This window comes from Sminthopsis crassicaudata, chromosome 6, assembly GCF_048593235.1.
Source record: "Sminthopsis crassicaudata isolate SCR6 chromosome 6, ASM4859323v1, whole genome shotgun sequence".
NCBI lineage: Eukaryota > Metazoa > Chordata > Mammalia > Dasyuromorphia > Dasyuridae > Sminthopsis > Sminthopsis crassicaudata.
This window is the reverse complement of record NC_133622.1, coordinates 70,449,647-70,470,387: the sequence shown is the minus strand read 5'-3', so window position 1 is coordinate 70,470,387 and position 20,741 is coordinate 70,449,647. Positions and strand designations below refer to the sequence as shown.

Genomic DNA, 20,741 nt, shown 5'->3' with positions numbered 1-20,741 from the left:
ACTTGCACTCCACCCTTAATAAATCCAGAGACAGTTCTAAGATATAATTATTGTAACAATAATAACTACCATTTATAGCTGTTGTAAAGTGCTTTCCAAACATGATCTCATTTATCCCAACAACCCTGATATATAGATGCTATTATTATCCCCATTTTACAGAATAGGAAACTGAAGCACCCAGAGGTGAATTGGGTCTAATTCCAAGACCATTGCTCTATCTATGACATCACACTTATTCGAGTTGTGAGTCATCCGTAATTCTTTACTACTTGAAAAAACTGCATGAAAATGTGCCTTTCTGTGTTCTGACTGGTAGAGGCAGCCAGAGGTTCCTGGGATAGGACACTGAATTGGCATTAAGAAGCCTTGAGATCCGATGTAACCTCAGACTTCCCAGCTGGGTGACCCAGCCACGTCACTGAAGCTCTGATTACCTAACAGAGTGAATCCTCTAGAGAATGAAATAGCGAGAGTCTTCGCCAAACTCCCAAATAGGCCATGTAGAGCCAGTCACGATTGAAATGCCTGAACAACAACAAATGTATTGATTCTTTCCAGATCGACCACTCCAACCACTCTCTTCTGGCCCCAGAAGTGACTCTTGGCAGAGTCTCATTCTTGCTACTCCTATTTGCCAGTGTGATATAATCTCATTTGGGAAGGACCTCAGAGACTGCCTCATCTGAACAAGTATTGTTTCTACATCATTCTTTTTAAAAGAAAGTAATTAGGTGGTTCAGGGAAAAAGAGGACTAGATTTGGAATCAGAAAAATCCTTGGATAAGCTCTTGATATCCCCTCCCTCATAAGGTAGTTGTAAGGATGGCATGAGATAGTTCTATAAAGTGTGTATTGAACCGTAGCGCACTAAACAAATGCTATTACTATAATCCACTCATTATTTGAACCTTTCCAGCAAATAAAATCAAATAAAATCTTTGGCAGTATGGCACATGCACTCCCCCAACCCCAATGTTACAAGATTATTTCCAGCTATATCACCTCATGTGGCTCCAACATAAATTTTCTCCCATTCTAAATTTCTTCGTGCTTATTATTCTTATAAAAGGAAAACATGATTGTTTGGATCATGTAACTTCAGATACCAGACTGACTTGAATGTGGTCCATGAGTTTGTATGTCCTGGCAGCCAGTTATAAATCAAAGATTAAAAATTTATCATCACCAAAAACATCCACAGCAGAAAGGCTTTGTGTATGAGAACAGGCAACAGTAAATGACCATTTTGAGTAGTAGGAAAAGGATGTGAGATAAGAAAAGGGCATCTAGCAGAACTCAGGAACTAGACCTGAAAAGATCTAGGCGCCACATGGAAAACTTAAATAATTTGGGCTGATTCCCATAATTGAAATCTACTTCTTCCTCTTGTGGCAGCCTGAAGCAGGTTTTCTCACTCTCTAAAGTTCTTCATGGTTGCCAGGAGAAGCTGTGACAATTGTCTGTGTCTCTTGGAAGAGCTGCTTGATTCTCAAACACAAATCCCCAAAACACATTCAGTTCTGCTGTGTAGAAAGGACACTTGTGCCCTTCCATATCTGTCTGTTCCTCTCTGAAAGTGCTACCTTCCCTTTGTAAGTAAGAACTCAACATTCCCCAATTCCAGTCTCCTTTATTTCCCGTTAAATAAAGGCAGTCATATCACAGAACGGTTATGTAGTCTTTTTCCTGGTGTTCCAGAATCTTTTGCTCAGAGTTCTGCCTTTATGAATGCCAGCATTCCAAGAAATGATTATATAGCAGACCCAATGGATCTTTGATCTCATCAATATAGAGAATTCCCTTCACCAATAAAACAAAATCCAATTCAACCAGTATCTATTTAGCAAATGATCTGGGCTGGTCTTGTTGTTGTTGAGTCATTTCAGTCATATCGAACTCTTCATGTTCCCATTTGGAGCTTTCTTGGCAATGGATTGGTTTGCCATTTCCTTCTCCAGATCGTTGGACAAATAAGGAAACTGAGGCAAACAGTGAGTGACTTACTAAGAATCACAAAACTAGTAAGTGTCTGAACTTATGTCTTCCTGACTTGGCTCCCTATCCATTACTCTACCTGACTGTATGAACTGAGCTTACAAGGATAAAAATCAGTCAATTAAGTCCCTACTATGTCAGGTACTGTATTAAGGGGAAAAAAAAAAAAAAAAAACAACTATCTTTGCTCTCAAGGAAATTACTGCGTAGAAACACATGTGCTGAAAATACAAGAGAAGAAAATATTAGTTGGGAAAATCTGAAAAGTCTTGTAAGGGGAGTTTTGATCTGAGCTTTGAAAGGGATTTGAAAAGGGAAAGGTGAAAAACAGCAAAGGCTTGCAGTTAGGGGATGAAATGTCATACACAGGAATCAGTAAGTGGGTCACTTTGTCTCGGATATAGAATGTGGAAAGTAACTGGAAAAAGAGACAACAATTTGAAATAAGTCTGGATAGATGCATTGGAGCCACACTGAGAAGGGCAGCTAAACATAGGAATTAGGGTTTTATCCTAGAAGCAATCGGCAAGGACTGAGGTTTCTTGAACAGATCATAAGCCTTGTCCATTCCTTTTCCTCTTCATAAAATAAATCCTCCTTGCAGCATCTAATTAGTATCCTGGAGCTTTCCTTTGTAAAGATGCGAGTATACCATTCAGGTTATTCACCTATTATCCTCTGAGATTCAGCGAGTGGCTGACGTCAGTTAGTGAGCATTCCTGCTCTTGATGGTGTCATTTATACCATTTGGTACATTCAAGTCTCCTGTCTGACATGCCAGAACCTATTCAGATCTGTCATGTGTCTTTTCCTTGCTCCTTTTGAAGATTATGACATTTTATTTATTTTGACAACATTGGTATTTAAAATAGTTGGGTTTTTAAAAGTAATTTTATTTATCTATTTGTTGACTAGCAATAGTCATCAAGAGTGCTATGTACTTTATCAGATTTAATCCACTCTGGGACTAGTTCCCTCTGTGATGCCCAATTGGGATTCTTTGCTGAGATGATCATCTAACACATCCTTATGGCAGGAGACTTCGGCACCCAAAATCCAGAAGGACTCTATAAAGATAAATCAATTGCCCCCCAAAATCTCAGGGAATGTTTTTCTCATTCAAGCTTATTAAAAAATAATCAAAATTATAAAAATTTTTAAAAGTATACTTAAGTTTAGCCTATACATGTCAATATGATGAAAATGTTATTGTCATTTAGTAGCATACATGTAGAACACCATATTGCTACCATCTCAGGGAGGGGAGAAGAAGAAATAGAATATTGAACTCAACACTTTTTAAAAAAAATGTTAATTGCTTTAACATGTAATTGGGGAAAATAAAAAATAATAAAACATCTAAGTAATGATAATAAAACATCAATATTAATTAATATTAAATAATGAAATATATTTAAGAAAAAATTAAATGTTAGTATCATAGGATGAACTGGCTTCTCTTTTTAAAGGTTTCTATGTAGATTGATAGTAATGGAGATCTTTATGTGTTGCCAAATTTGCATACTTGCTTTTTTCCCCCCCACATTATACTTGGATAATCTGGGGAATTATCTAAAATCAATAATGTTTTAAATCTGATGTTACTGTCCTTTGCAATAGTTTTCAACAGCTGGGCTAAAATAACTTAAAAGCCACCTTAGTCCCCCTCTGTTTTCTTATTTGACTGTCAAAGGAATCAAGATGACTATAATCTATAAGAATATGAAGATTTTAAAACTGATGAATAAACATTGGTTTTGATTCTATAGTCACTTCTATATTCCCTCCAATAAAATTGTTAGGCAGTCCATTGACCTTTAAAAACAGGTTGAGGTTTTTTTTTTTTTTTTGTTTTGTTTTGTTTTTAAGAAATAGAAGTTCTTCATAATATATTTAGCATGTATTGAACTACCTGCCATTTAGGGAAGGGGGTGAGGGGAAGGAGGGAAAATTTTTGGAACAGAAAGTTTTGTAAGAGTCAATGTTGAAAAATTACCTATGCCTATGTTTTATAAATAAAAAGCTTTACTATAATTTAAAATAAAGAAATATAAGTTCTTGTGAGCAGATCCAACCATTCCAGAGAGCAATTTGGAACTATGCTCAAAAATTATCAAACTATGCGTACCCTTTGACTCAGCACTGTTTCTACTGGGCTTATATCCCAAAGAGATTTTAAAGGAGGGAAAGGGACCCACATGTGCAAAAAATGTTTGTGACAGCCTTTTCGTAGTGGCTAAAAACTGGAAACTGAGTGGATGCCCCTCAGTTAGAGAATGGTTGAATAAGTTATAGTATATGAATGTTATGGAATAGTATTGTTCTGTAAGAAATGATTTCTGAAAGATCTGGAGAGACTTACATGAACTGATACTGATACATGGATCTCTTCAACAATGAAATGATTGAGGCAAGTTGCAATGATCTTGTGATGAAGAGAGCCATCTCTGCCCAGAGAGAGAACTGTGGGAACTGAGTGTGGACCACAACATAGTATTTTCACTCTTTTTGTTCTCTTGTATTTTGTTTTCTTATTCATTTTCTTTCCTTTTTGATCTTATCTTTCTTATGCAACAAGATAATTATATAAATATGTTTACATATATTGGATTTAACATATATTTTAACATGTATAACATATATTGGATTACTTGACATTTAGGGGAGGGGATGGGGGGAAAGAGGGGAAAAACTGGAACACAAGGTCAATGTTGAAAATTTATCCTGCATATGTTTTGAAAATAAAAATCTTTAATAATGAAAAAGAAATATAAGTTCTGAAGAGCATCTTTTTCCTAAAAAAAGCCATTTCATTCACATTAAAAATGTGTCAATCAAAACATCATTGCATTTAGTTGTTAGGTCTTTGTCTGTACTTTTTAACCTCTTTGGGAATTTTAACTCGATGCATGTGAACTTGATTTTTAAAACAATAAACCAACCAATACTTGCAGTTAAAAAAAAATCACCATCCATTTCATTTCCATTCTTGACAATTTTGTCTAAATGGCTACTCTGTGTTTCTTTACTGCAAGTCATATAACTAAAAGATATTCCATTTCTTTCACTGGAACACATACTTTACTAGTCATTTCCTTTTCCTTTTATTTTCTTTTTTTCATCTGTGCATTTTAAAAATAGCCTTTATCATAGATTCCGGCATTCCAATGCCTTAATAGTGACTTTGCTCAGCTTTATATCATTTGGTCACATGCATCACATTTTTGTTTAAGGTAACAATAAGTCTCTTCTTTATTGTATGATGGCATTTCCGTCCACAATCATCTTCCTTTTGTTCATTGTTGATTAAAAAAAGTGTTGTATAACTGTTAGTAATATATAGCAATTCACAAACACGTGATGAAACACAGATGCAGTTAGTCAATATTGAATGCATTAAAACTTTTCAACTAGCTCCTACCTGTTACATTAATTGAATTGGTATCATTAAGTGTCCTCTAATATTTTAAATTTATGTGGAATTTACATTATTCAAGTTCACATTGTGACGTAGCTGAGGTCTGTCTGAGCACAGGTCCAGCACAGTGGGTCATGGAGATAAATATGAGAAGGCTATGAAAGAAAATTAATTCAGCATTACTCAGATTAGGGAATATCTATCACCCTATATTCCCCTTAGGATCACATATAAATCAGCAGTGTTATGTGTTTATGAGACTTTTTTGTTCTATTGAAAGTCCTTATTTTTAAAAGATGGAAAGTGAATTTGGAGCCTACTCCATTTATCTCTAGACTTCAAGGTTAAAAAGATCTACAATAATGATTTTATTTTCCTAATAATGATGCAATTGGGAGAAAAGGCAAACTGTTCATGTAGTGTACATGAAATTTGAATGGAATTATATGAGCAGAAAATTATTTTCAATTGCTGTAATAATCTTATGCAGGGAATTGAGCATGGGAAAATTGGCCCAGGGGATAGAGCACTGGACTGGGAGTGAGGATGACTTAGGTCTGCCTTTTACAATAGCTAGTTGTGTGACTGTAGATAAATCCTGTGACTTCTGAGCCTCAGTTTACTCAAGTAGAAAACTGCAAAATTATTACCTGTAATACTTTATGAATCAGGTTGTTGTGAAGCTGAAAAAAAAAAGATGTCAAAATGGATTGTAAACTTGAAAGTGGGACATAAAATCAGTTTTCTCTTCTTCCTTTTCCAGCTATCCTTTCTTTTTCCTTCTCGTTTACTTTCCTCTTCCTCTTCCTCCACCTTTTCCTACTCCTGATTTTTTATATGTGCAGAGAAATTTGCTAATTGATGCAGATAATCAATTCCGCAATAATTTCTCCATTTAAGGGTCCCCCTAAGCATCAAGAGGCAAAATGACTTGCCTCTGTTCATATGTCAAATATGTGCTAGAGGCAGGTCATCTTTCCCAGGTTGTACCCCCTACCCATTTTAGCACACTGCCTCTCATTTCCCTTCCTCCTCCTCCCTCCTCTTTCCTCATAATGACCTTGTGAGGTAAGTCAGGGCAACAATTATTGTTTTCATTTTGACAGTTGAGAAGCTTGCCAGAAGCAGAACCAGAACTAGGTACCTTAATCCAGGTCAGTGCTCTTGCCAGTTCACTGGCTAAAAAAAATCAGCTCTTTTTCCATTGAATGTAAGATTTACTTTTTCGGTTTGCCTATTTGTTTTGAGGGAGGGAACAAGCATTTATTAAGTGCCTATTACATCCCAGGCACTGGGATTTATTTCATTTAATCCTCAGAAAACCTAATTAGGGATTATTAATATTTTCATTTTTACAGTTGAAGAAGCTGAGGCAGGAAAAGGTTAAGGGACTTGCACAGGGTCACACAGCTAACAAATATCAGAGGCAGGGTACAATCTCAATTCTTTTTGACTCCAGGCCCAGATTCTTTTCACAATTCCTTGTTTCATTTTTTTAAATCATGTCTTAAAACATAATGAACATTATTTCCTGGAAATCCTTTACCTATAGATTATTACCCTTTGCCTTAATTCTCTTTTCCTGGAATTTGATGAGGAGCATCTTCATTATGTGACTGAAAGCAAGCAGAGATTGTTGCTAATGAATAAAGAAACTTCTCATAGTCTATGGGACAGCTTAACTCAATGACCGTTTATTAGGCACCTACTGTATCCAGGGAACTGTACCACTTGAACCCACTTTAGAGATAAGGGAACTGAGGCCCAAGGCTGGGAAATGATTTGACTGAGATGATTACATGAGTACCTGAACACCTTTGTGTGTATCTCTCCCGAGAGAGTATGAGCTTCTCTTTTGCCTTTTCCCCATCTTCTGGATTTGTATCTATCATCATTATCACCATAATCGCCATTATCATCATCATCATTATTTGCTGAAGAGAATTTCCAGTATGCAAAATCCTAACTAAAACGAATCTGCAATGTACCTGTAAATTCTAACATTAGAGGCCTGGGGCAGGGCTCTTCCTCTTCTCTTTTTTTCCCCAGGCTACCTTGCATCCTATATTGTGAAGCCCCTGATTGGCTACAAGGCAAGCTGGCCACTTTTGATTTTGTCTCTAAAATAAATTAAACCCTCTCATATACAAAAAAAAAAAAAAAAATAAGAGGGGGAGAAGGGAATGAGAAACTCAAAGATATGGAGAGTTGGAAAGGCAAAAAAGCTGACCTGTTATTTATTAGGGTAAGTTATTAAGTTCTGAATCCTGAGAAATTTTCAAATTTGTGTGTGTATGTTGGGGAGGGGGAAATGATGGGGGGGATAGTAGAGAAAAAGAAGGGCACATGTAGTGTACTTGCACATGTGTGGAAGGGGAGTATTGTTTGCCCTAGTGTGGATTTTGTGGCAATATTTATTTTCTCCATTCATAATTGTATTTATTCCTTTTTAACATTTGAATCATTTACCAATAAACCCCATATTACTGCCTTCCTTCCTTGTAACAAGGATTGATTTGAGTAAAACTCACCTGACAAAGTGTCTCTATTATTATGAATAACATTTTTAACCTCTCATCTCCATTATCTACCAAGAGGATGGAGGTATTTAACTTCTTTTTTTTTTAGAGACCAAGATTTATTTATATAAATTTGATAGCATTTTAGTATTGTTTTCATTTATGTTATTAGAGTAACATGTATTCCTCTCTTGATACTATGATTTTTCCTCTGCATTAATTCATATTTTCTCTATTTCTCTGAATACCAATCAGATTGCTTTATATTCATATATTTTGGTTCATTCAACTATTCTCCAACTGTCTGGCACCCACTTTGTTTCCAATTCTTTTTATTTTTTAATGAACAATAGCTTCTATTTATTTTGTATTTTGTGAATATGGAATATTTTGTTATATTCATTATAATCCTCTAGCCCACTGCCAGGACCCCTCTCTTGGGCTTAATAAGCTCCTTTCCTGGCACCTTTCAGATAGATAGCTCTGAACAGATCTGAAATATAAGAGTATCAGTTGCACAATAGCATTTATTAAGCTCTTATAGTATTCCAAGGCATTGTGCTGAGTATTGAGGATACCAAGAAAGGCAAAAACAGACTCTTTCCTCAAGGTGCTCACACTGTAATGGGAGAAACAACATGTAAATAATTCAGTGTTTGCAAGATATGTACAAATATGTTGAAAGCAATAAGCATTACTAGCCCAAGGGACTGAGAAATGTCTCTAGTAGCAGGTTGGATTTGAGTGGAATCTTAAAGGAAGCCAGGGAAGGTGGATGTGAAATAACAGAACATTTGCAGGCCTGGGGGACTGTCAGTACAAAGGCATATAGAAGATGGAGGGCCATATTTGAGGAAATGAGAGTAGGCTAACATTGCTGGCTTGTGGAGTGCATTTTGGTGGTATAAAGTGACAAAGATTGTCAAAGGTAAAAAGGGGCCCAATTATGAAGACATTTAAATGCCAGACAGGGAAGTGTATATTTGATTGTGAAAGTCATAGGGAACCATTGGAACTCACTGAGTGAGGATCAGGGGGTGAGGGGGATTTGTTGTTTGTAGTTCAGTTTTGTCCCTCTTTGTGATCATAATATATACCAGGTCTTTCTATCCTTCATTTCTCTCAAAGTCTGTCCAAATTCATGTTCATTGCTTCCATGACACTATATACCCATGTCATCCTCTGCCATGCCCTTTTCCTTTTGCATTTATCTTTCACAGCATCATGAGTTTTTTCCAGTGAGTACTTCTCGTTATTTGACATAATAATCAAGGTCTATAGCAATCTAGTTTTTGATAAATCCCCAAACTCCATCTTCTAGAATGAGAATTCACTATTTGGCAAAAATTGCTGGGGAAAACTGGAAAATAATATGTCAGAAATGGCATAGAGCTACATCTTATACCCCATATCAAGATAAGGTCAAAATGGAGACATGATTTGGGGATAAAGGATGGTACCATAAACAAATTAGGAGAAGGGATAATTTACCTATCAGATCTTTGGAGAAGGGAGAAATTTATGACCAAAGAAGAACTAGAGAACATTATGAAAGGCAAAATGGAAAACTTTGATTACATTAAATTAGAAAGGGTTTCGCATAAACAAAACCAACAGAAACAAGATTGAAAGGGAAGTACAAAGCTGGGAAAAAGTCTTTATAGCCAGTATTTTTGTTAAAGAGTGTGTCAAATTAATAAGAATACATGTCACTCCCCAGTTGATAAAAAGTCAAAGGATATGAATAGACAGTTTTCAGATGACAAAATTAAAACCATTTATAATTACATGAAAAAATGCTCTAAATCGCTATTGATTAGAGAAATACAAATGAAACCAACTCTGAGGTATCCCTCATCACCCCTCATATTTGCTAAAATGACAGGAAATATAATAATAAATGTTGGAGGGGATGTGGGAAAACTAGGACACTAATGCATTGTTGGTGGAATTGTGAACTGATCCAACCATTCTGGAAAGCAATTTGGAAAAATACCCAAAAGATTATAAAACTTCATACCCTGCCAAGGGAAAGTCGGGAATTACATGAGCAAATTTACAAAACACTTTCCACACAAATAAAGTCATATCTAAACAATTGGAAAAATATTAAGTGCTCTTAGATAGGTAGAGCAAATATAATAAAAATGACGATACTTCCTAAACAAATCTGTTTATTTATTGCTATACCAACCAAACTTCCAAGAAACTATCTTACTGATCTAGCAAAAATAACAACAAAATTCATCTGAAAGAACAAAAGGTCAAGAATTTTAAAGGAATTAATGAAGAGAAAAGCAAATGAAGGTGGCCTAGATGTACCTGATCTAAAACTATATTATAAAGCAGCAGTCACCAAAGCCCTTAAGTACTGGCTAAGAAATAAAGAAGTTGATCAGTGGAATAGGTTAGGTTCACAGAACAAAATAGTCAGTGACTATAGCAACCTACTATTTGACAAAACTAAAGGCACCAGCTTTTAGGATAAGAATTCACTATTTGACAAAAACTGGAAACTAGTATGGCAGAAAGTAGGCGTAGACCCACACCTAATAGTTTACCTCTCAGATTTGTGGAAGAAGGAATTTGTAAGCCAAGAAGAACTAGAGATCATTATTGATCACAAAATAGATAATTTTGATTATATTAAATGAAAAAGTTTTTGTACAAACAAAAAAAACAAACAAAAAAAAAAACAATTCTAATTCTAATTAGAATGGAAGCAACAAATTAGGAAAACATTTTTACATCCAAAGGATCTGATAACAGCCTCATTTCTAAAATATAGAATTGACTCAAATTTATAATAGTTCAAGCCATTCTCCAACTGATAATCAAAGGTTATGAACAGACAATTTTCAGATGAAGAAATTGAAACTATTTGTAATCACATGAAAAGGTGCTCCAAATCACTATTGATCAGAGAAATGCAAATTAAGACAACTTGATATACCACTATACATCTCTCATATTAGCTAAGATGACAGGCAAAGACAAGGACTAATGTTGAAGGGGATATGATAAAACTGGGACACTGATGCATTGTTGGTGGAATTGTGAACGGATCCAATTATTCTGCAGAGCAATTTGGAACTATGCTCAAAAAGTTATCAAACTGTGCATAACCTTTGATCCAACAGTGCTACTACTAGGCTTATATCCCAAAGAGATCCAAAAGGAGGGAAAGGGACCCATATGTACAAAAATGTTCGTGGCAGCCCTCTCTGTAGTGGCAAGAAGTTGGAAACTGAGTGGATGCCCATGCATTGGAGAATGGCTGAATAAGTTATGGTGTATGAATGTTATGGAATATTATTATTCTGTAAGAAAAGATCAGCAGGATGATTTCAGAAAAGTTTGGAGAGACTTACATGAACTGATGCTGAGTGAAATGAGCAGAACCAGGAGATCACTTCACACTTCAACAAGAAGATTGTATGATGATCAATTCTGATGGACGTGGCTCTCTTCAACATTGAGATAATTCAAACCAGTTCCAATTGTTCAGTGATGAAGAGAGCCATCTGAATCATGGGAACAGAGTGTGGAACACACCAACATTCTCACTCTCTGTCACTTGCTTGCATTTTGTTTTCTTTCTCAGTTTTTCTTTTTCTTCCTTCTGGATCTGATTTTTCTTGTGCAGCAAGATAACTGTATATGTATACATATATTGGATTTAACATGTATTTCAACATATTTAACATGTATTGGGCTACCTGCCAGCTAGGGGGAAGGAGGAGAAAATTTGGAACAAAAGGTTTTGCAAGGGTCAATGTTGGAAAAATTACCCATACATTTGCTGTGTAAATAAAAAAAAATCAATTAATTAAAAAAACAAAAAACAAACAAAAAAAAACTTCATACCCTTTGACACAATAGTGCCATTACTGTGTCTGTATCTCAAGGAAATCATAAAGGAGGAAAAAAGAACCATATGTGCAAAAAGGTTTGTAGTAGCTCTTTTTGTACCAAGAAAAGAATTGGTAAAGGAATTGTTGGTGGAATTGTGAATACATGCAGCCATTCTGGAGAATGATTTGGAACTATGCTCAAAATGTTATCAAACTGTGCATACACTTTGATGCAGCAGTGTTTTAAGAGATCTTAAAGAAGGGAAAGGGACCTGTATGTGCAAGAATGTTTGTGGCAGCCTTCCTTATAGTGGGAAGGAACCAGAAACTGAGTGGATGCCCATAAATTGGAGAATGGCTGAATAAATTGTGGTATATAAATATTATGGAATATTATTAATCTGCAACAAATGACCAACAAGATGATTTCAGAAAGGTCTGGAGAGATTTACATGAACTGATTCTGAGTGAAATGACCAGGACCAGAATATCATTATACACTTTAACAACAATACTATATGATGATCAATTCTGATGGACATGGCCCTCTTCAACAATGAAGTGATCAGAGCAGTAATGAACTGCACCAGCTACACCCAGCAAAAGAACTCTGGGAGATGACTATGAACCACTACATAGAATTCACAATCCCTCTATTTTTGTCTGCCTGCATTTTTTATTTCCTTCACTGGCTAATTGTACACTATTTCAAAGTCTGATTCTTTTTGTACAGCAAAATAATTATATGGACATGTATATATTGTATTTAATTTATACTTTAACATATGTAACATGTATTGGTCAACTTGCCATCTGGGGGAAGGTGGTGGGAGGAAGGAGGGGAAAAATTGGAACAAAAGGCTTGGCATTTGTGAATGCTGTAAAATTACCCATGCATATATTTTGTAAATAAAAAGCTATTAAAAAAAAACAAAGAATTGGTAAAGGAGTGGATGTCCATTAATTGGGGAATGTCTGAACAAAGTGTGGTACATGAAGATAATGGAATTTTATTGTGCTATAAAAAATTGTGATCAAGCTAATTTTAGAAAGGCCTGAAAAGATTAACATGAACTGATGATGAGTGAAACAAGCAGAACCAGGAATACATTTTACACAAGAATAGCAAGAATGTGCGATGATCAACTGTGAAATTCTGGGTTCTTCTCAGTAGTTCAGTGATCCAAAGCAATCCCTTTGCTGACTTTGCACAAAAAGTCTGCACCTAGAAAAAGAGCTAAGGAGGATGAATGTGAATCAACACATACTATGTTCACTTATTGTAAAGGGCTGGAACTCTTAAAAAATGTGCTTGACAGAACTAGGGGATCATTATACACTTCAGCAATGATACTGTATGAGGATGTATTCTGATGGAAGTGGAAATCTTCAACACAGAGAAGAGCTAATCCAGTTCCAATTGACCAATGATGGACAGAATCAGCTACACCCAGAAAAGGAACACTGGGAAATGAGTGTAAACTGTGAGCATTGTTTTGTTTTGTTTTGTTTTGTTTTTCTTCCCAGATTATTTTTACCTTCCGAATACAATTCTTCCTTTGCAACAACAGTAACAACAAAATTTGGTTCTGCACATATATATTGTACCTAGGATATACTATAAGATATTTAATATGTATGGGAATGCCTGCCATCTAGGGGAGGGATGGAGGGGAGGAGGGGAAAATTTCAGAACAGAAGGGAGTGCAAGGGATAATGTTGTAAAAAAAAAAATACCAAAATACCTATGCATATGTACTGTCAAAAAATGTTATAATTATAAAATTAATAAAAAAAAAAAAAAGAAAAAGAAAAATTGTGCTTGAATCAGACAACCAAGCGCTTAAGGCTAATTACCTATCAGGCAATGATTCTATTAGCATATGTTTGGGAAAATGGCCCTTCTCTCTGTTCTGTGCTGGCTAGATGTTTGGTGTATACAGATAATTGTAGGTAAGGATTAGAGGGTGGGGTGAGAAATGGAGAGAATTTCACTCTGCAGCAGAACCAGGAGAAGGGAGATTGGTGGTGAGCTTGTGGCTTCACTTCTCCCCTTAAGACCAAGGACTTTTTCTTATCCTGAGGTCTCCAAAGAGCTAGCCCAGACTTTACAACCTTTTTATTTTCTGTATTTAAATCTCTTCCATATTTTTCCCTTTTGCTCTGAGTTTTCTGTCCCAACTTGATTCATAAAGCAATGTATATTAGAAAGCAATAAACTTAACAAGAGTAAAAATGACCTATTCTCCCAAACTGAAGACATCATGGCATCACTATCCCTTCCAACTTCTTATTTGTTGTTTCCTTTCCCTGCTTCCTACAAAATATTCTAAACCTATATTATATGTTTACATATTATATATATATATACATTATTATATATTACATAATATATAATATTTTGTAATATATTATAAACCTAAAATATTCTAAACCTATATATGTTTATATATATTATATATTATTACATATTATATAATATATATTATGTAATATATTATAAACCTTCACTCTGTTCATCTCTTCTTGCCTTGGTGCAATAGGAGAGTTGGGGGAGACTTGTAAAGCTTCTGACCTCAATTCTCACTGATATACTGACAGATTTTCCTTCTCTCTTTCTCATTTTCCTTGAGGAGAGGCAGCTTCTCCACTTGTCACCATAGCCCAAGGGAATTAACTGATATTGTAAAAATTCCTTGTCATGGAAAAATTCCTTGGCTTGTCTTGCCAGGCAACTGTTCTCTGCTGTATATATGTCTCCATAAGCAAAAAGAAAGGAAAAAATTTCTTAGTGAGACCCTGTTCTATGTCATAAGAATTTTCTGTCAGGCTTTTCTTCCTTCCTATCCATTAGAGGGTCTAGGGGTGTTGAATGTCGCTCTTGACTGTCTCAAAGCTTTTCTACCCAGTGTCTGAATGTAAAGGTTTTGTCTCTTGGGGGCTTCTTTGTCAAAGTCCTAGGCAAAACTTAGCACATACTAGCATGAATCTGTTCTGGTCAACTTATCCTGGCCCCAGACCTAACCTTGGCACCTTGCAACATTTCCCCACAGGTGACTGAGGAACTGAACTCTATCAGCTATCGCAGAATTATGAGAGGGCTGCTTTTCCCACTTTCTAGACCCATTCGGTGGAGAAGCTTTGTTATGACCTTTTATCCAAAGAAAGAAAACTCTTAGAATCAGTTTCTTCAGTCATAAAGTGAAATACCTGAACTACCTCCCTTACAAGGTTATTAGGAGCAAAGTGCTTCATAAAACTTGAAGCATTTTATATTGTGAGGAATTTTTAGCAATGGCCAATTGAGAATAAGTACAAGGTTATGATCATGACTCGTGTATTAAAATGGTGGTTGGGCTCCAGGATCTTGATGCTTTTCATTTGCATAAATTATAAATCCTGTCATCAGTTACTCACTTCAGCCATTTCATGATTCCCAGACACAGATTATCTCTTTGTAAAGCAACTTGGACATATGGCAAGGATAACAAAAAACAAAACAAAATACTTGGATGTTCAAAGTTAATTCTATATTTCTAGTATATGTCCCAATGTCTTGTTAATTTTCTTATATTCTGCCTCTGACTAATGCCTATTGCAATTCCAGTTGACTGCTAAGGATCTAGCACAAGTTAAATTCAAATTCATTCAAAAATCACCTCTTTGGTGTCTCCTGTGTACAAGGCACTGTGCTGGATGCTTAAGAACAAAGGCAAAGATGACATTTTTCCTATTTCAAGAAACCTTATATTGTACTGGGGCAGGTTATGTTGCATAGATATATAGATAATAAAGAAGAATGACATTTTAGGTGTGTGTACCTCTGTAAACTAGAATAAGGAATAAGAATCAGGAGTTTTCATTTGAAGCTAAAACCTTGAAAACAATATTAGACTCTAAGAAGTGGAGGTAATAATACTTGGATATTAGGTATTAAAAGTAGTTAGAATGTCAAATCTAGGCTATAATTCCTTCCCCTCCTGTTATCCTGATTATTTTTCTCCCTCTTTCCTTCTATTTCTCTTTCCCCCCCTCCCTTTGCCTTCTTCCTTTTCATTCTCTTTTTTTCTTCTAAGGGTGCAAAGGTTCATCCAACAGAAAAAGTCCTGATTCTAGAGAGTCAGAGGATCAAATTTATATTCTATCTCTGATGTGTTTGACCTTGGAGGGAAAAAAATCATCTCCTTGGGCATCTATATTTTCATATAAAATAGTGAAGTGTTGTATTAGATGGCTGGCCTCTAAGTCCCTTTCAGCTCTATATTTACAATCCTATGATAACTTTCTGGTCTTCCCCTTGTCCCGATTTCTTGTCCTCCTCCTTCTTATCACCTCTGCTTTCTCTTTTACTCTTCTTCCTCTCCCCCTATTTTCATGATTTTAGGTCTGCAAAGTTCAACTTAAGTGCTTCTATCAAGGATTCTTCTTTCAGACTCTGCAATTGTGAGGTATAGAATGAAGGGAACAAGATGTACTTTACAAGATGAAGGACTAGGGGAGGAACAATTTTGAGGTTCCAGAAGATAATAGCAGGACTAAATTGGAAATTCTGATGAAGAAATGCTTCCCAATCCATTCTTTGTCATCTTAGCAAGAGACTACAATAGGCTATACTCTTTCAGGAGGACATAGCTCTGTGCTGAATGTCCATGACATAGCTAGAAGGTACATCCTCCTCCTCAGTCACAGAATAAAAAATGCAAAGTTGGAAAGGACCTCAAAGGCCATCTCATCCAACTCATAACCTAAAGGGACTGTGCCCTCAATTCTTGACTTGCCAGAAGGGGCTGGGAGGTGGAGTTTCTGCTTTCTGAGGCAAATTTTACATTCGTTAAAATTGAAGATATCTTTGATGGTAAGGTTGTACTTTTTTTCTTATCTTAAATCTAAATCTGTCTTGGTAATGGCTGTCCATTGCTCTAGATTGTCCTCAAAGGGCATGGCAGAACAAGAATAATCCATCTTCCCTAGGATAACTTTTTACATACTTGAAAGCAGTTATTATATGATCTTTAAGTCTTTTCTTCTCCACTGTAATAAACCAGAGTCCTTCAACTAAACTTCATGTAGAATGATAAGAAGCTGCTTAAATAGCTCTCTACTGGTTACTTCTCTGGGTGACCTCTGTGAACTCACATGCCATTCTGGACTTCTGTTTTCTCATCTGTAAAAACAGTTGAACTAGGATCAACTCTATGGTCCCTTCTAGTTGAAGATCTGAGACAGAGATGAGAGAACATTTCCATTAGATTTCATTGGGGAAGAAGGATGTTTTGGGGTCATATGTCAGGGCATATGAACAGGGCAGCTAGGTGACATGGTGAATAGAGCACTAGGCTTGGAATTAGAATTATTTCAAGAGTTCACTCAGATCTGTCCTTAGATGCTTGCTGTGTAATCCTGGACAAGTCGCTTAATCCTGTCTGCTTCAGTTCATCTGTAAAATGAGCTAGAGAAAATTCCATTAAGTTGCCAAGAAAATCCAAAAATGGGGTCATGAAGAGTTGGACATGATTGAAAGTGACTGAACAATCATAAAAAATATAAAGTTACACAAGAATTCTATGAAGATATTGTCACTTAATGGATAGAAGGTTGGATTTTGAGTTAAGGACTAGCTTCATCTATAATAAAAAAATGCTCTAAATCACTATTGAGAAGAAATTTAAAGTAAAGCAATTCTGAGGATACTACCTTATGTCTATCAGATCTATCAAGAGAAGGGAATAATGTTAAATGTTGAAGAGGATTAGGGGAAAACTGAGACACTAATACATTGTTTGTGGAATTGTGAACCAATCCATCCGTTTTGGAGAGCAATTTGGATCTACATTCAAAGGCCTATCAAGCTATGTATACCCTTTGGTCCAGAAGTATTTCTACTGGATTTGCATCCCAAATAGATCATAAAAAGGGCAAAGGACCCTCATGTGCAAAAATGCTTGTTGCAGCCCTTTTTGTGATGGCAAAAAATTGGAAAATGAGGCCATTGTTTGGGGAATGGCTGGATAAGTTATGTTATGTGCAGCAAAGATCTATGTGACAAGATACCATGAGATGGCAAGCATAACTACACCTATAGGCCTGTCTAGATCTTTTTTTTACTAAGTCAAATTTTCTTTTTTATTTCAGTAGAATTTTATTTTTTACCCAACTTACATGTCAAGAAATATTTTAGCATTTGTTTTTACAAGATTTCAAGTTTCAAATAGGAGATCACTTGTACACCACAATGGCAAGATTATGTGATAATCAGCTGTGATAGATTTAGCTCTTCTCAGCAATGCAATGATTCAAGACTATTCCAAAAGACTCGGGATAGAAGATGTCATCTGCAAATGAGAGAGAACTATGGAGATTGAATGTAGATTAAAGCATAGTATTTTTTACCTTTTTTGTTTTATTGTTTTTTGTTGTTGTTGTTGTTGTTGTCATTTTGTTATTTCCGTCTCTTTTGCTCAGATTTTTCTTCCTCAAGTCAAATATGGAAACATATTAAAAATGATTGTACATATATAATCTATATTACATTGCTTTCTGTCTCAGGGAAGAAGGAGGTAATGAAGGAAGAGAAAAATTTTGAAACACAAAATTTTAACAAAAATGATTGTTGGAAATTATCTGTACATGTATTTGAAAAAAATAAAACACTATTTACAAAAACTTCCAAATTTTTCTTCCTCTTTCTCTTCCTCCTCTCTTCTCTTTCAAAGATCAAAAAGCAGTTTGATATAATTTATACATTTGCTGCTGTCATCTAAAACATATTTTTATATTAGTCACAGTTTTAAAAGTGAAAACATACCCAAAGGGGAAAAATAAGGAAGATAAAAGCAGGTGAAAAAAATCCTTACATCCTCATTCCAAAGACATCAGCTCTTTATCTGATTATAGACAGCATTTTCCTTCATAAGTCCTCTGTACTTACATTAGATTTTTGTAGTGCTAAAAGAGCTGAGTCAGTCATAGTTGATCATCAACAGTATGTTGCTGTGTATACCATATTTTCCTGGTTCTTACCTCACTCAGTATTAATTCATATAAGTAATTTTAGGGTTTTCTGAAATAAGATTGTTTCTCATTTCTTATTGCACAATAGTATTCTATTACATTCAGATACCACAACTTGTTTGTCATTGTCCAATTGATGGAAATCCCCTGAATTTTCAATATTTTGCCACTACAAAATGGACTACTAGAAATACTTGTAGATCCTTTTCCATTTTTTTATGATCTCTTGGGATATAGACATAGTAGTGTTATTACTGGGTTGAGGGTGTGCACAGTCTGATTGCCCTTTGGAAATCATTCCAAATTACTCTCTAGAAAGATTAAATTAGTTCACAACCCCACCAACAGGGTATTAGTGTTGCATTTTTCCCATTCTCTCAAACTTTTACTGCTTTTTTGTTATTTTGGCCAATCTAGTATGTGTGAGGTGGTTTCTTAAGAGTTGTATTTCTGAAATGACCAGCAGGATATTTCAGAGAGGCCTGCAGAGACTTACATAAACTGATGCAAAGTGAAATGAGCAGAACCAGGAGATCATTATACACAGAAACAAGAAGACTATATGATGATCAATTCTGAAGGATATGGCTCTTTTCAACAATAAGAGGATCCAAATCAGTTCAGATTGTTCAATCATGAAAAGAATCAGCTACACCTAGAGAAAAAATTATGGGAAATGAGTATGGACCACAAAATAGCATTTCTATTCTTTCGGTTATTGTTTGCTTGCATTTTTGTTTTCCTTCTCAGATTTTTTTTTTACTTTCTTTCTAGATCCGATTTTTCTTGTGCAGCAAGATAACTGTATAAATATGTATACATATATTGTGTTTAACATTTTTTCATCTTAACTTAATTATAGTTTTTATTTACTAGATATATGCATGGGTAATTTTACAGCATTGACAATTGCCAAACCTTTTGTTCCAATTTTTTCCCCTCCTTCCTCCCCCGCCAGATGGCAGGTTGACCAATACATGTTAAATATAACATATTTAACATGTATTAGATTACTTGCCATCTGGGGGAAGGGGTGGAGTGAAAGAGGGGAAAAGTTGGAACAGGTGGTTTTGCAAGGATCAATGTTGAAAAATTACCCATGCATATGTTTTCTAAATAAAAAGCTATAATAAAAAAAGAGTTGTGTTACCTTGCATTTCTCTTATCAAAAATGATTTAAACTGCCTGTTCATATACTTTGATCATTTATTACTTGGAGAATGGCTTGTATCCTTACAAATTTGACTCTGTTCTCTATTTAAGAAATGAGGCATTTATTAGAGATAACTTCCTGTAAAGATTGTTTCTTAGATTTCTGCCTTCCTTCTAATCTTGGTTACATTGTTTTTGTTGTACTAAAGCTTTGTAATTTAATATCATCAAGATTATCTATTTTACGTTTTTTATGCTCTCTATCATTTATTTGATTATGAAGATTTCCCCTTCCCAGAGGTCTCACAGGTAGACTATTCCTTGCTCCTCTAATTTGCTTCTGAAGTCACTCTTTATGTCTAAATCATACATCCATTTTGAATTTATCTTGGCATATGGTCTGAGTTGTTAGTCTATACCTAGTTTGAGTCCTGTTGTTTTCCAGTTTTCATAGCAATTTGTGAAAAGTTGGGATCTTTGAGTTTGTCAAACACTAGGTTAACTGTAGTTAGTGACTACTGTGTTTTGTGTACCAAATCTATTCCACTGTTTTACCATTCTGCTTTCTAGCCAGTATCAAATAGTTCTGATGATTATTGCTTTATAGTAGTTTTTCTTTCTAAAATGTCTTTATATATTATTTTTTGTTCCAGATGTTTACATTTAAGTTCATATTTTCTACCATTTCAGGTTAGACTAGTGTCTAAGTTGTTCATTTTTAGCAGATTTTATTAAAGAGAGTTATTTCTTCCTGTTTGAACTTTAGTTTGTTTTAATTGTTCCCTAAGT

At 35.2% G+C, this 20,741-nt stretch overlaps 1 protein-coding gene and 1 long non-coding RNA gene across 5 annotated transcripts in view; one reads left to right on the top strand and one right to left on the bottom strand.

Annotated features, from left to right (window-relative positions):
- INPP4B (inositol polyphosphate-4-phosphatase type II B) overlaps positions 1–20,741 on the top strand; it is a 910,680-nt gene that overhangs the window by 551,193 nt on the left and 338,746 nt on the right. The window contains exon 1 of one of the 4 annotated variants that reach the window (XM_074275070.1): positions 6,523–6,570. The exons of 2 other annotated variants lie outside the window; for them this stretch is intronic. The gene's annotated coding sequence lies outside the window, so the exon portion shown is untranslated. Of the gene's footprint in view, positions 1–6,522; positions 6,571–20,741 lie in introns of those variants that run through there. One more of the 4 variants, XM_074275071.1, reaches the window with a different exon arrangement.
- LOC141546908 (uncharacterized) lies at positions 2,871–6,375 on the bottom strand. The gene is made up of 2 exons (XR_012483461.1): positions 6,067–6,375; positions 2,871–3,065 (listed from the first exon to the last, which is right to left on the bottom strand). It is a non-coding gene; the product is annotated as an uncharacterized LOC141546908 (long non-coding RNA).